Genomic DNA, 16,622 nt, shown 5'->3' with positions numbered 1-16,622 from the left:
TCACTGGTAGCCTCCCATGTATGAGGGGAGCCTGCGAACAAAGCCAATGTGTGGAGGAGGGCAAAGCCAATGGTGCATAACGGAAGCAGAGCCTTGATCACATCATGCCTGAAGCCCTCCTTCTGGCCTTCCCATTGTAGATACCACATGTCTTTTTTCACTTAAGTCTTATTCAGGGTTTCTATTTCTAGGCAGGTTGCTGATTTCTTTCCTTCATTTAAGCAAAGGTTTACTGAGCAACCACTCTGTGCCAAGGTAATGGAGGGTGAGAGGCCAAAGTCATCTCAGCGACCTTGACCACAGTCATGACCAAAATTCATGGCTATGGGGATGACCTAAGACCAGAAACACCCTTATTGCCTAATAAGCCTGTGCTGTGCTGGAGTTGGGGACACAGAGATAAGTGAGCCCCTAAGAGCCCCAAAGAGGAGACTGACAAGTGGCACTAAGGACCTCTGGACCTGAGCACAAACTTTGGAGCCAGACAGGCCTGGGTCCCCCAGTGGCATCCACCACCTGCCAGCATGTGACCCTGAGTGGACAGCCCAGCCCCACCGAACCTCAGTCTTGTCATCCATAGGATGGAGCTGATACTGGGCTCCACCCCAGTGTGACCCTGCGAGAAGTAAATAACCACAATTTAGCCACAAAGGTAGCTGGGGAAGTAAGGATCTGGTCGTAGGGTGTGGAAGCGGGAGGTGGAATCTGCCTCCCACCGAGATTTATAATGTGGGGGACCCTCCAATGTAAGACGAGGTTCAGACTCTGGGCAGTCAAAATATGACACATGTCCACAGCCCCCTGTGAGGACTCAGGAGTTTGGGACAAGAAGCTTGTGCATCTGAAAAATACGTGTTGCGTACCCACTCACGTGGCTAAAATGGAAAGGGTAGACAACAGCAAGTGTCGACGAGAGCATGGAGCAGCTGGGCCTCGCGTACAAGCACTGAGTGCGAGCAGTACGGCCACTTCGGAGGACGGGGCGGCAGGGTCTGCTGTTTCCAATCCCGGGAACGTGCTCAGGAGAACGGCACACAGAGGTGTCCAGAGGTGCATACGAGGGTCCTCACAGCGGCACCGTGGGTAACGGCTGGACACACCCCACATGCCGCTCGACAGCAGGAAAGAGCTTCTCAACCCTGCACTACCGGCCCTGGGCCGCTCAGCCTCTGCAAGGGGCGCTCTGGGCACTGGAGGGTGTTAGCAGCATCCCTGGCCTCTACCCACTGGATGTGGCAACGAAGATTGACTCCGGATATTGCCCAATGTCCCCTGGGGAGGGATCACCCCCACACCGAGAAGCACTGCTGCCGAACAATGAAAAGCAAGAGGCGGGGTGTGGGGAGCGACGCTGCGGGCAAGCACATGGATAAATCTCAAAGATGTGGAGCAGAAGAAGCCAGACACAGAAAAGGACCCAGACAGCGTGCGGTTCTGCGTATATGAAGTTCAAGATTGGGCAAAACTGGCTGACAGTGATTCAGTAGGAACGTGGTTATCCGGGAGGGGTCGCTGCCTGGGAAGGGGCGCCAGGGTCTTCCGGGAGGTGGTGGGCACACAAGTCAAAGCTCATCAAGCCGTACAAATAAAATTAAAGAAGTCTACTCGAGGTTTGTTAGACCTCAATTAGAAAGTAGTTAAAAAAAAAAAAAAAGTGGCGGCTCTAGCCCTCCGTCCCCTGGGCCACCTCCGCATCCTCGAGTCTGCCCTCCCGCAGGGACTGGCCACCCCACCTGAGAAGGCCCGTCCCTTCACCCCCTCCTGGGCTGTAGCCCCAACTCCTACCCGCTCACAGCAGCCCAGGGCGCCCCCACGTCGGTGCAGCTCCGGGGAACCACAGCTCAGGCTGCGCTTCCCTCCCAGAGGCCCCCACAAGCCCTGTTGAGCCCACCTGCCCCCTGGCTCCAGGCCTTCCTCCCCGCAGGGAGGGGGATCCCCATCTTGTCTTCAAGATCCCAGACCAAGCCATCCCGGCATGATCCGGGGTTGGCAGAACCCTGAGCTCCAGCCCGGGAAGGGGGGCGGATGCAAGCAAAGGGGACCTCGAGCCCCAGCGGGGGTCTGGGAAGAATCGGGGTCCTGCCCCACGTGGCAGGGTAACCAGGCCCCACCCACGCTGGGACGGCAAGGCTCCCACCGCTTCTCTGGCCGGAAGACAGAACCACAGGGAGCAGGTGTGAACCGGGGGCCTGGAAAAGCCCGGGTTTACGCTCCCATCCTTCTGCCTGGTAAGGATGGAGACCTGGGTCCCCACTGGGTCGGTAGCATCACTCTAGCCAAAGGCCATTGGCTGAAACAGTCCTAAAGCCCACGGCACCCGAGGGAGGGGACAGATGCCGCGCCTCTCGGTGGGAGCCCCGGCAGAGAATTCAGGAGCGCGTGTTGCAATGTCAACGCCCGTCCCTGGCCGAGCAGCTCACGGCCCGGCTGGACCACGGACGAGCACCCAGCCCGGCGGAGGGAAGGAGGTAGCTGGGCCTTCAGGGAGGGCAGAGCGGCGTGTGCGGCACGTGCCACCACCGATGTGCAAAGGAAAGAGGCTAGAGATTGACCCCGAGCTTCCGGGTGCTGACAGTCTCTGCCAGGTGAGGTCGCGGAGGACAGCGGCGGGGAGGTGGGGCTGGGGCACGTCCCGAGGGCCGACACTCCGTTTGCACTTTCCTTCCTTGTGCGCAACTTGTCTCGGCCGGGTGCCTGTGTCATAGACGCAATATTTATAAAAAACATATATAAATAAATATACATATTGATATTTAATATCAATATTTATAAAAATTAAAAATAAGAGAATAATTAGATTAGCACTTCCGGGGAGAGATGCCAAGACAGTGTCCAAGAGCTCGCTTGCTTTGCTCAGTGGGCACCTATGTGCATGTTGCAACCACATTTGTACACAAAACAAGGTGATACACACCCACCCACGACCTCCCTCCCACAGGTCGGGAGGGATACACAGCAAACTGTAGGGAGCGGCATAGGATCAGGTGGGGTGAGACCTCCTTATTTTTTGCCCCCATGCTTCTGGATTTTTTTTTTTTTTTAATGTATGATGAAAGTCTTTGCAAAAATGCTTAAGAAAATGTTTTGGGTAAGAAAACATATATAAACAAGAGGCATCATCATAACAGTGTGATTTGGGCGAAGGGGGAGCCCAGGGCGACAGGAAGCCTGGAAGAGGGCAGCAGAGGTTGCTGGTGGTCAGGGAAGGCTTCCTGGAGGAGGAGGAGGCATCTGAGCTCTCTGAGGATGTCTCTCCTGGAGTCGTGGAGGGAGTGCCCTAGAGAGGACCTCTCTGCTTCCTCTCACCTGCTTCTCTGCCCCCCTGGGAGGACCTGCCTCTCCCTCCCCAGCCAACACCACTGACACCTGCTGGGGCCAAGACAGAATGAAGAAGCCGTTTGACTGCCTGGGGGCTCTTGCTTCACTTTCCTGCCTCCTTTACAATAATACATGCAGATGAATTAATAATCACCTACTTTGTGCCAAGTGCTGCTGGAGCACTTTATTTGTCTTAACTTAGAGAGGAGTCCTACCATGATCAAGGTTCCAATTTTACAGGTAAGGAAATGGAGGCACAGAGAGGTCAAGTGACAGGCCCAAGGTCACACAGCCAGCGGCGGAAAGTGGCACGGCCAGGATTTCGACCCCACGCAGATCCGTCCCCTCTCACTGGGCTGCGAGTCCTCCAGGGTGCTCACCCCCACTCCCCCATGGGCCCCAAGTCCTTCCCCCCACTGCACTCCTCTCTCTCCCCTCCTTGCCTCCCCTGCCGCAGGGCTGGCGCTGAAGGTCAGCTGCTTTTTGCCGACAAAGCGCATTTCAGCCGCTCAGGTTCCTGAGGGTGATCCACCTCTCAAGACCTTTAGAATGTATTTATCTAACTAAATCCCTCGGGAGCCCGGCAGGTGGAGGAGCTGGTGTCTAACCACCAGGCGCGGCGGCCCAGCCCATGCAGGCGGGGTGGCCGCATCCCAGGAGCACCCCCCTGCCGGGCAGGAGCACCCAGGTGACCGGAGCACCCTCCATCCCCTCCGAGTCAGGCCCTGGCAGCCAGCTGCGTTTCCGGCCAATGAACCTGCCGCTCAGAGCCTCCTTTTAATTAATTCCATGTCTCAGGCGGCCGGAGCACGTGGGCAAACTTCTGTCTGACTTCACTGCGAAGCCCAAGCACATCCCAGTTTGCTTTCTAAGAATAGAAGCGGGAGGTGGGGGAGGGCGGAGGCCGGGATCTAAAAATGAATTTGCAGCCCAGAGCAAAACAACCCTGCGAGGAGAGGGGAGAGAAAGCCGCGCACGCACCGGCCCAGCCCGGCGGGGGCTGTCTGCTGCCCTCCCGGGTGTGAATCACAGACCTGGCAGTCTGCCCAACTGTCTGGCAGGCACGGGGGTGGGGGTGGCGCTGCTCATGTCAGGAGCAGGCAGCTGGGGACGCCCATGGGAGTCTGGATTTTTTTTTTTTTTTTTTCTGGGCTGGTTGGTTCTCCCCGGTAGGCAGAAGTGACTCATGGGCTTGCAGGATGGGCTCGGGGGTACGGGAGAGCCCCAGATGTGGCACAAAGTTTTGGGAATTGGGGGCCCGAACGCCTGGTGGGGGCGGTGGGGGGTGAGGTCCTGCCATCAGTGAATCTTTGCCCCCACCAGGTAGGTGACAGAGGTGACAGAAAAGAGGAAGCCCAAGCCCCACCACTCAGGGGGACACTCGGGAATTGATCAAGGTGACACACTTAGCTGCTAGAAATAACAAAATCTGTAAAACAACAAGAAAATAAGGGAGATTTCGCTCAGCCCATCACTGCTTTGTATACTTTACCCAAATGACCGCACTTGAGCCTCACGACAGCCTTGTGCGGCATAAGCCACCTGGTCCCTGTTCTACTGATAAGGAAACTGAGGCCTGGGAGTTTCTCCCCCACCCAAGTTCACACACTCAGAGAGGTGTCCACCAGGGTCAGGACGCAGGTGAGTCACATGCTCAGAGAGGTGTCCAACATGGTTGGGACACAGAGTGGGTCATATGCTCAGAGAGGTGTCCAGCAGGGTCAGGACACGGGCGAGTCACATGCTCAGACAGGTGACCGGCACGGTCGGGACACAGGTGGGGCTCCTGCAAGGCCCAGACCCCCCTCTGCAGCAGCATCTCCCTGACAGCAGCCCCATCTCTGCTTGTCCATCGCAGGCGCAGTGCCATGTAGGCATGGCCTGTGTCACCTGGGACAGGGGTTGGGACAGGTGTAAAGTTAGGAGGGGTCCTTGGACCCAGCAGCAAATAACAGGCTGCACACAGAAGCTTTTCCCCTTTGCTTTCTCTTTCAACCTTTCCAATGAGATCTGTCATGGAGAAAGTCTCCACGGGTGCTAGTTTGTCCTTAACGCTCACCGCCCCGGCACTCGCTAGTCCCCCTTTTGAGCCAAGAGAGCGGGCAAGCGCCTGCCTAGAAGTCAATAACACCGTTTTGTTCCCTTTGTGTTTATTTTTCCTTCTTTATGGAGAGTGACCCAGATTTTCCTTTTAACATAGTGACATAGAGTTCACTTTTAAGATAAACTCAGTTTTAAAAGTCAGTCGAACCCTTTAGAGACAAATACTGAAATATTTATGGATGAAATGACATGATGTCTAGGATTTGCTTCAAAATAATCTGGAGAGGGGGCAGTGAGTAGAGATAGAGAGGAAACGAGATTGGCCATGAGTCGAAATTTTTTGAAGCTAGCTGATGGCTATTATATTATACGGCATTTATATTATAAAAATATTAATATCATGTATAAGATAAAATTTTATACATTACAAATTGTATATAATGCTATATTAAATTATATATAACATATTACATATTTTCATATATTTAAATATATATAATATATATTTTACATTATATATTATATGATATAGATGTATTGCATTATATTATCCAGATTACTTTTTTAATTTTTAAAAAAAATTTTTTTAAATTTTTTTTAATTTATTTATGATAGTCACACACAGAGGGAGGCAGAGACACAGGCAGAGGGAGAAGCAGGCTCCATGCACCGGGAGCCCGACGTGGGATTTGATCCTGGGTCTCCAGGATAGCGCCCTGGGCCAAAGGCAGGCGCCAAACTGCTGTGCCACCCAGGGATCCCCTTATCCAGATTACTTTTGTTAAAATTCTCCATAATAAAAAGGTTTTTTTTAATGGTATATAAATTTTTTTTTAAGTAAGTCGTTTTAAAAAAAAATGGTTAGGTAATGGTTAGGTAAGTGGCACCCAGATATGGCAAAAGCCATGACGATGAAGTGCAAATGAGCAAGGCATGCAGAATGCTGGTAGGCAATGTTTCCCACATTTACAAGTTTATTTTCCTCTCTTGAGGAGCCAGGGGAGGTAAAAACCCCTAACCCCATCCAGAACCTCCTCCCTCTGGCTGGAGGTGGGCCCCTGGTGAGGTCGGCGATCTGCCATCATCCTTACAGATCTTGAGAAGGAGGGCGGTAGGGAAGCACTGCCTTTTTATCTTTTGCCTTCAATGATATAAAAGTGCAGTATTGCTAAAATGATTGCCATCTGGAAATCTAAATGCATCAGGAGTGAACAGGCCTGGATCAGGGAAGGGGGGTCTTGCAGGGCCCTGTGCTGGGGTCATTCCCAGGCCATGCTGCAGGCCCCACCCACAGAACCTCATGCTCAGAGGCTGTGAGAACCAGGAGTGGAAGGGCCTGCTGGTCTACTCAGAGCCCAGCACTAGGAAGGCTACACCCCTCGGGGCAGCTAGGGGAGACCCTGAGAGGCTCTGGGTGTTGGCAGTTGGCCAGAAGGGACTTCACAGAGCAGAGTCCCTGAACCCATCAGACAAAGGCATGAGGGGCTTCAAAGTCCCCACCCAGAGTCCCTTCGGGCCTCACGCAAGCAGGGCTCCAATTGTAACTTCAAAGCACAGACAGCGAAATGCCCTCCTTCTTGTGGGCATCCATGTATGCATGTGTTCATTCATTAAGTTAATTAACTAACATCTATGAAGCACCTACTGCATACTGGGGATAGTTCTAGAAGCTGAAAATACCAGAAGGATAATGATGCTTCCCTGAGTCCCAAAACTGCCAAGTTAGAACACTTTCATTACCTCCACTTGCAGATGAGGAATCTGAGGCACTCATGGAAGAGGGAGGGGAAAGGGTGTAGAGAGAAGAAAACAGGTACACGAACCAAGCAGCTGACCTTTACTGAGCGCCGACTGCATACTGTGCCCTATTCTTTCCTCATGAAGGGGTGCAGTCAGTAGACACCCTGGCTCACTGAACTAGAGGTGGCTGGGGACTTGCCCAAGGTCACCCAGGTGGCAAGCAGCCAGGCAGCAATTCTAACCCGATGGCCGTGGTGGACAGACTCCTGGCCCCTGGGCCACATACAGCATGTGACACATCAGAGAGTTGAGAAGGGCCCTGTCAGGCTCCTGTTATATGATGACCACTTGGTAACCGAGAAAACCAAGACGCAGGAAGAAATGAGCATGACTCTGAAGTTAACCAGTGCCTGCAAACTGCAAACACAGTGGTTTATTTGATCTGTTTTGCCCAACGTGGCAGCTACAAGCCACGTGTGGCTATCTAGCACTTGAGACGTGGCTGGTCCTAAATGTGATACACCATGTGTATCATTACGTGTAAAACCCTGCGTTTCCACAGCTTGACATGAAAAATGAAATGTAAAATATCCCGATGGTAATTTTTTCCTTTGATTACATGTCAGAATGATAATATTTTGGATATAGTCCATTAAACCTAACTTTTAAATACATTGTTAAAATTAATGTCACCTGTTTCTGCTTTTTTCTCGTGGGATTGCTAGAAATTTCTAAATCATATACGGGTCTAAGTCCATTTTATAGATAGGGAAGGAAACTAAGGACCCGCAGGGTGCTGGCGTCACGGGAGTGCGACCCACGCAGTCACACAGGCACTTGGTCCGATGCTACGCTCCTGCTCCTGCCGTCTGGGAATTCTCAACTTGCAAACAAGGGCCCAGGCCTTCGCATTCTGCAGTGGTGCACGCAGAGGAGCCAGACTGCCCACACCGATCCGGGGGAGGGTACCAGCCCGGACGCCGGGCCCCATCTCTGCCCTGTGGGTTTGTGGCTGAGAGCGGCCCACCGGAAGCAGCTGCCAGCGGCCTCTCGAACACAGGACAGCCCCACACCCCCTCTCCCACGTCCTTGGCGGTTCCTCCACCAGGTTCCTCTTTCTGAGAAGCCCGAATGTGCGTGCACATTTCCCCAGCCTTGCTGTTGAGTTTTCCCAAGCCAGGCATAGCCCCTCTGTTCCAGAAGGCTCCTTCTAGCCTTCCGGCCACCTCCTCCCTCATTCCTTGGGTAAAGAGAAGTGGAGAGGCCTAATTGGGGCGTTTATGATAGGCGGGAATATTATTGAGGCACTTAAGAGGTTATTAACACCTTTTATGAACCTCATTGTTTAAAAGCCTACCATGCTTAATCATTTTAGCACCATTAAATCAGTATTAACAACAACCCCGCGACTTGCACTCCAAAATGTCACCATTTGATAACACTCATGAAATGCAGTGCCTTCTGGGCAGAACAGGTGAGCTCCCAGCTTCCCCCACAAACACATGTCCTCAGCTTGGCAGGCCCCCAATTAGAAGGGGGTGAGCCTCCTGCCTGGGGGCTCAGAATCTGCTCCCCAGTCTACTGTCTCCTATCCTTCCACCCATCACTAGAGCAGATCTGGGATCCTGCTCAAGACCTTCCTCGAAAAAATCACCCAAAAGACCCACTTGGAAGAACATGCTGGTAGGTAAGCAGGGCCTGAGATCAGTAGGGTATCTGATGCAATTGTGCAAATAGAAGCACGTTTCTACCTTTCACATGCTTGCCCAACTCCCGAGGCATTTGTAAAGTAAAAAGTGTTGCCTTTCTCCCCACTGACGAACCTCAGTTTTGAACCTACTTGAAAGCTGTGTGATCTTGGGCAAGTGACTTTACCTCTCTGTGCCTTTATTTTCCCCCTTGTAAAGAGGGCATCAGACTGGCACCTACCTTATTATTGTAAAATTAAGCGAGAGGATCTGCGTATTCAGCACAGTGTGTAGCACCTAGTTAATGTTCAATAAGGTCTATTACCTCTTAAATTCCAGCGGTAACATTATTAGCAGATGGGGGTCTATCCTTGCCGAGTTTGTGCACCTATTAAATGCACCTGCAGGGAGGTTTCTCCAACTTTGTTGTTCATTGTTATTTACAAAACTGAAACCGTCCTATTTATACTATTGTGCATCTCCTCCCCTCTTCTGGTGTTTTCTCATGAGGCAATAAGTCATGGAGAGACTTCTACCTCAGTGTTTATTGATGGAACAAAGTTTTTCTGGAAAGGGTCAAATAATAAATATTTTAGGCTTTGGAGGCCATCTGGTCTCTATTGAACCTACCCAAGTCTGCCATCATAGCTTGAAGGCAGCCATAGACAATAGGCAAACAAATGGCTGTGTTCCAATTTATTTATAAAAACAAGCAGTGGGCCACAGTTGGCCAGAGTGCTTACCTTCCTAGCCTCACCCTTGTGAGTAGGTCCCTGGTACCTCTGTGCAGCGGTACTGTTACTCACCCAGTCCTCTATTACGGGGCATTTAGGTGGTTTGTCAAGTTTGGCTTTTCAGACAATGCTTCCAGGTCTCACACCCAGACCTCTGGGCACCGATGCCAGGGGATGCATTTCTCCCACTGGGATTGCCTGGTGATGGAGGCGGTACCCCGTGAATGTTACCACGTTGTGTTTCGAACACAGGACGCCTACATGGTGCAAAGTGAGGGTAAAAAGGCACTTCGAGGGAATAACTGGTTGTTTTCTGAGCAGAAACAGGAAGGAGTCTAGAAACATGACCTTCTGAAGGTCACTGGGTAAGGTGTGGGGGAGAGAGCAAGTAGGAGCCGTATTTCACAAGCTGGTGCTCAGCCCTGGACTGACGGACACAGCCCCCTCTCGGTCCACTATGACCCAATTCTAACAGTCCTCCATCATCAGTGTGGCCTACGCTGGATCAAGGGACAGAGGCTCAGCAAGAGGATGGCAGAGTCATGGCCCACACGAAGTCATGGCCCACACGTGGATTCATATCTCCATATCATTTATTTTAATTTATTTTTAACTGGTTACCAAAATGTAAACATCAGGACTTTTCCCATAGAAATCAGGATTTTGGCTTCTCTTGAACACTTGGAAGGCCAAACGAATGCAGCCCAGTCCCTCAGGCAGGGGTTGGACCATCTGGGTTGGTGTCCCAGCCCCAGGAACTTGAATAAGCTATTTACCTCTTCGTCCTCTGCAACAACACGGTGGTACTTAAAGCACATGCTTCCTCCTTCTCTGGCTCTGGAACAGGCTGCTCCGGGCTGCTGAAACTCAACTGAGGTCTTGCCCAGCTCAGGCCCCACCTGGGCTGGATGCTCTGGCCCTCAGTTCCTTCCCCAAGGAGACTGCTCAACTCATCTCTCTGGTCTCGGCTCAGAGATCTCATCCTTGGGAAGGTCCTCCCAGACCTGCAAACCAAAAGCCTCCCTCATATCCCATCTCAGACCCTCCTACCCCATCTCAGATCCTCCCCAGTAGTACAAGGATCTGCGGTTGTTTGATATTATTTGTGTGTTTGCTCCATTTCTGTCTCCTCCCCACCCCACCCCCCACTACCTGCAACAGCCTCATTCAGTCTGTGAGGGGACAGAGCCAGGATTTGAACCCAGCCCCTTCCCCCACAGTGGTTTTTTTCCCTCTGCCTGCGTATTTCACCTCCCTCTGCTGAGAACGGGGTGACAGTGCCCAGCTCCTAGGCCATCAAGCATTGGCTGAGTCTGTGAGGTTAGTACAGTGCCCTGTGCAGGGTAGACAGCACATGCGTTAGCTATTTGCTATGTCATCACAATCCTCCACTTCCCAGCGAATACCAAGATCCCCAAAGCACCCTCCTGACAGCAAATCCAAGCTGGATCTCTGGCTTCCCCGTAGGGAGAGCCAGCACCAGTCATAAGCACTTCCAAACTCATGACTCCTCCTAGAAGCCCCAGGAGGCATAGGGGTTATTATCCCCATTTTAGAGGCGAGCAGACTGAGGCACAGAGAGGTTACGAAACACGTTCCAGATAAAACAGCTGGTGAGGCAAAGAGCCATGGAATTCAGGGCCAGCCCTCATGGCTTCATGAGGCACCACCTGCTGGGTACACCTTTTGAGGCACCCATCCCTCCTGTGCCAACTTATCTCAAGGCAAGAATCGGATGATCACACAACGGGCAACGTGCAGGAGCATTCTCCACAGCATCGTGTGCCAGGGATGAAACCCGGAAACAACCTAAATGTCCATTCACAGGGGATTGCTCGAATAAGGAATGGCGCATCGAGCATGGATGCTCCGCCGCCAGGAGAGATGAGGATAGATCTATATTCATTAGCATGGAAGGCGTGACAGCTACGTGGAGAAAGGCAAGCCACTAAACAGCATTCCTAGTGTGAGTCTATTTTTGCTTCAATATATTGAAATATGTGTGTGTGTATTTTATATATACATATATATGTGTGTGTGTGTATATATATATATATATCCCCATGTGTGCAAATATGCATAGAAATGAGGCTAGAAGAAAAGGCATCAAAATGTTAAAAGTAGTGTTTCTGGGCAGTAAGATTCTGGATTCTTTCCACTTTCTGTCTCCTTATAATTTTCTGTTTTCTCTATTTTTTTCCCATGAGCATGTATTGCTTTTATAATTGGGGGCGAGTAGAGATGTAAAAAACGATTTAGCTATTTTCGTTTTGAAAAATGTACAACTTGCTTTCTGTACTTAGAGATAAATCACGGGCACCTCTCTCCATCCTCAGATAGGAGTCGCACCCTCCTCTATTGTTGCTGTGCTTATTCTATGGTATGGGGGCATCGTTACTGAGCCGGCCATTCCTCTAGGGACAGATGTCACTCTGTGCTTCCCTGTGGATGTGGCCACACTGACAGCTGTCACGGCCCTGCTTACAGACTTGCTCTAGACTCTTGCTCTTCCCACTGTCTTTGAAGAAGTGAATGGCCAAAGATCCCACAGCCCCGAGAGAATCGATTCTACCAACAGCCTCAGGGACTCGGAAGCTCGTTCTCTTCCAGCCCCACACCTTGATTTCAGATGAGACCGCAGCCCCAGTCTATACTTTGATTTTGGCCAGCTGAGTCATGCCTGCCTTCCTGACCCACAGCTATTGTGAGCTACTGAATGTGCGTGTGTGTCTGTGTGTGTGTGTTTAAGATTTATTTACTTATTCATTTGAGAGAGAGAGAGAGAGAGAGAAAGTGCACGCATAAGGGGTGGGGTGGGGGGAGAAGCAGAGAGAATCTGGAGCATACACCCCGCTAAGTGCAGAACCGTATGCAGGGCTCGATCCCATGACCCTCAGATCATGACCTGAGCCAAAATCAGGAGTCAGATGCTTAACCTACTGAGCCACCCAGGTGCCCCTGAATGTGTGTTGTTCTAAGCCACTAAGTTTATGGTAATTTGTTGGACGACGATAGACAACTAAAAGAAATGTATTAATTCGTTCATCCAACTCAGCTCTGCTAGATAGGTTTGCTAGATATAGCAGATGAGAATGCAGGATTCCTAGTCAAATTTGGAATGAAGAATGCTTTAGTATAAGTAGGTCTTATGCAATATTGGGGGCATATTTATACCAAGAAATTCTCCATTGTTTACCTGAAATTCAAATTTAACGAGGCATCCTTTATTTTATCTGGCAACCCTACTAGTTGACCTCGCAAAGAAGATATAGAGCAGAGAGCCGAGCACACCTTACCTCTGCCAGAAAGGCCCATACTGCAGACCCAGGGGACACCCCGAAAACAACTCTACAAGGCCAGCTTGGTAAAGACCAGAACCAAATCCCAAGTTCCTCTTTTGTAACCCCAGATTTCCGGCACCATCTCACTAGCCCTAAATTGAAGGGACCCTGCATTTCGGCTCTCCCGGGCCAGCACCACCCGGGACATGCCTCCAGGGTTCCCAGCAAAGGACAGTGGAGGGCTGGAGCTCTTCACACTTCATGCTCTCCTTTCTCATGGAAATAAGCCATCCCTTCCTAACAGATTGGTCCAAGGCCAGAGACTCTGCAGTTCTTGACACCAACTTAACAAAAGTAAGATACAGTCTTATCCCTCAAAGGGGTTATGGTCTAGTGGGAGGCAAGCAGGAAGGAAAGAAGGCAGGAAGGGAGGTGGGGAGGAAGGAAGGAAGGAAGGAAGGAAGGAAGGAAGGAAGGAAGGAAGGAAGGAAGGAAGATCGAGGGAGGCTTAGAGGGAGGAAGGAAGGAATGTCACAATCGTAGTGTTGAGTGAAGAAGCTGGACACACAAACAGGGCGTGCTGTATGATCCTTTCACACAAAGTTCCAGAACCACCAGCTTGAACCATGAGTTGGAAAACAGGGTCCCCTCTGAATGGGACACAGGGGTTTCTGAGGTGCTGGTCATGTCCATTCCTCACTCTGGGTGCTAGTGTGTTCACTCGGTGAGATTTCACTCGTCGGGCCATGTATGATCTGTGCACCTCAATAAATAATCGCTTTGTAAAAAAAATAATAAGATTTATGGACAGGTGAATGGATCAGCAAGCTGGCACATATTCACATGGAGAAAAGCTGCCCAGAAATAAAAAGCAGTGAACTATTGCTACACACAACAACATGCACAAATCTCAAAATAATTATGTTGAGTGAAAAAAAGCAAGACCAAAAAAAGCACATACTGTATGATTCCATTTATACAAAACTCTAGAAAATGCAAAGTAATCTATAGTGACAGAAGCAGATCCATGGCTGCCTTGGGGGTGGGGGCAGGAGAGAGGTTACCAGGGGGCGCAGGGAAAATTCTAAGGGTGATGGAGAGTGTCCAGTATCGTGATTGCGAGGGTGGTTTCACGAGTGCTGTGCCAAGGTCAAAACGGATCCAACTGTACATCTTAAATATGTGCATGTCATTTCATGTATGTCAACCCCTCAATAAAGCTATTTTTTAAAATGGATGGGATGTGGGGATTAGGGGCAGGAGGAGGGATCAGAGGGACCCACCTGCTGACTCTCAGACCAAGGAAGTGAAGGAGGGGGACCTTGTGTCACGGTCATCGTCTACTGCTTCATGCCACCCCAGGCTCCTGGAAGGCAGGGCTTGTCTGTGTTTGGGTTCCACTGGCCCCTGGTCCTTAGCACAGGGCCAAGCCCCAGGAAGGACCTGTATTCGGGGGGGGGGGTGCTCTTTGCCCAGACGAGGGTGGTCTCTGCTAAAGATGTGTGTGGGCTGAGAGGCCTGACCCCACTGCCCACCCCCGGGAGGGGGGCGGGTGTTTGCTCCCGTGCATTTCCTCCATTAAACAGTCACCCAGGGAGACCAGGGCAGAGAACAAAGTCGGGAAGCCTGCCTCACCGGAGCCCCCACAACGTCAAGAAGAACAGCAGCTGGCATTGGCCGGGTCTACCCCACAGGCTGCCACCCTACCTGCCTCTGCTTCTTTGGTGCCCGAACACCCTGACAAGGTCCCTACTGGCAGTGTCCACAACCTACAGGTGAGGAAGCAGGTGTGGTGGTTAAGAACCTGGCTCTAGAGCAGTGGTTCCCAACCCGGAGTGATTTTTGCCCCCGAGATAGGGTTGGCAGCTACCAGATAAATCCACAGCACACCCAGTTAAATTTGAACAAGTAACTTTTTCATATAAGTATGTCCTAAATATCAAATGGACATACTCACACTAAAAATAATTCATTGTTTGCCTAAAATCCAAACATAACGGGACCTGTATTTGATCAGGCAATCCTACCCCCAGCAGGTACGTGGTAATGTCTGGAGACACTTTGGATTGTCACTACAAGGGACCCCGCTACCGGCATCTAGAAGGACGGCCCCCCAGCACGGAGAGTTACCTGGCCCCAGATGTCAATAGTGAGAACTGAGAAATCTTGACCGAGAGCCACATGCCGGGGGCGGGGGAATTGAAGTTCTGGATCTTCCCTGTGGGCCAAGAAGAGGCCGGGGTGGTGGCAGTGGAGACCGAGGCCAGATCAAGCCTCACTTGGGAAGCTCGCAAACGAGAAGCAGAGAGCCAACCACCCCCGGAAAGAACAGGCCCATCGTCGTGTGCCTTGGACACGTGTGTCAGACGGTCGCATTTGTGGGGAGAGGGTGTAAAATGATACACGGGGGTCTAAAGATAAATAAATAACTAGAGAAGCCCGAATTAGCCGTCTGATGGTTTTAGCATGGAGAGTGGGTACAGCTTGCTCCAAGCATCCTGGTTTCCTTGGATACGTTGGCCGAGCATTAGCTGTCTCAGGCCAAAAATAAAAGATTTTCGAGAAAGAAGCCACAGGACGTTGCCGCCGCTGCTACAGCGTTCGCCTGGGCCCCAGGGAGGGACAAGTGCTGGGTTTCCTCCTATTGCCACAAAACGCAGTGGGTCTGAGTTCAAATTTTGACCCGCACCGTCACCCGGCAGGCATTCTAAGGACCTTATTTAACTTGCCCAAACCCCAGAGAGGTTGCCACCTCTGCTCACCAAAAGGGAAGATGCCCCCGCCTCGTGGGGCGGTACGAGGTGCTGGGCACTCGACAGGTGCCGAGTGAAGTCCGACCCCCGGGAGCGCCTTCCTATGCTGCTTGAGGGGCCAGGCACAGCCTGCCGGGGTGTGGCGCGTGGAAACATGCTCCTAGGCCCGGCTTGGTTGCTGCCGGCCAGCCAAGGAGGCGCCCCCCCCCCGCACCCCATCCTCCCAAGCCCACCCGGCTGCAGCTGAGGCACACAGGCCGCTAGACAGGCTGCAGCCTCACCTGCCCGCTTCACACATTTCTGCCTCCTCCTGGAGGCCCCCCGAGCCTGAGTCTGTAAGCTGGGGCTCAGTCTCTCCCCGGGACCGGTGGGGGGTGCAGGGGGGTGTTGGTGCTGGTCTCACCAGTGCTCCAATGCTCTGCACACACTCCAGGCTATTAGGATAGCAAAAAGGAGGAGTCACAATTAACAGCCAGCACCTAAGGTAGTGCTCCCAGCCCTGGCCGCCCGTCGGAACCTTCTGGGGGCTCTCACACACACCCATGTCTGGGCAGCATCGGGGACCAGTCAGAACCTGAGGCTGGACCCTGAGCATGTGATTTTTAAAGCTCCCCAGGTGACTCCAGGGTGCAGTCAGGATTAAGACCCATTGTCTAGCCCGGGGGTCAGCCGATTTTTTCTTAAAGGGTGAGAGAAGAAATATTTTGGGTTGGTTGGGCCATAAGGTCTCTCGCAACTATTCACCTCTGCTGGAGCAGGAAAGTCACCACAGACGGTAAGTGAATGATGAGTTTGTCTGTGTTCCAATAAAACTTTATTTGTGGACACAGAACTTGAATTTCACATAGTTTTCATGTGCCAAAGGATATTATTCCTTTTGACATTTTTCCGACCACTTAAAAATGTAAATACCACTCTCAGCTCCTGTGCCTTTCAAATATTGGGCTGGATTTGGCCATGAGCTGCATAGTTAGCCACCCCTGGTCTAGAAGACACCATGCTGAATTTTTAACTCCAGTTGTTTCATTGAGCATCTATCATGCACCAGGCACTGGGCCAGATCCC

The sequence above is a fragment of the Canis lupus genome, chromosome 24 (genome assembly GCF_011100685.1).
Source record: "Canis lupus familiaris isolate Mischka breed German Shepherd chromosome 24, alternate assembly UU_Cfam_GSD_1.0, whole genome shotgun sequence".
In the NCBI taxonomy this organism is placed as follows: domain Eukaryota; kingdom Metazoa; phylum Chordata; class Mammalia; order Carnivora; family Canidae; genus Canis; species Canis lupus.
Note: the sequence above shows the minus strand (reverse complement) of the source record.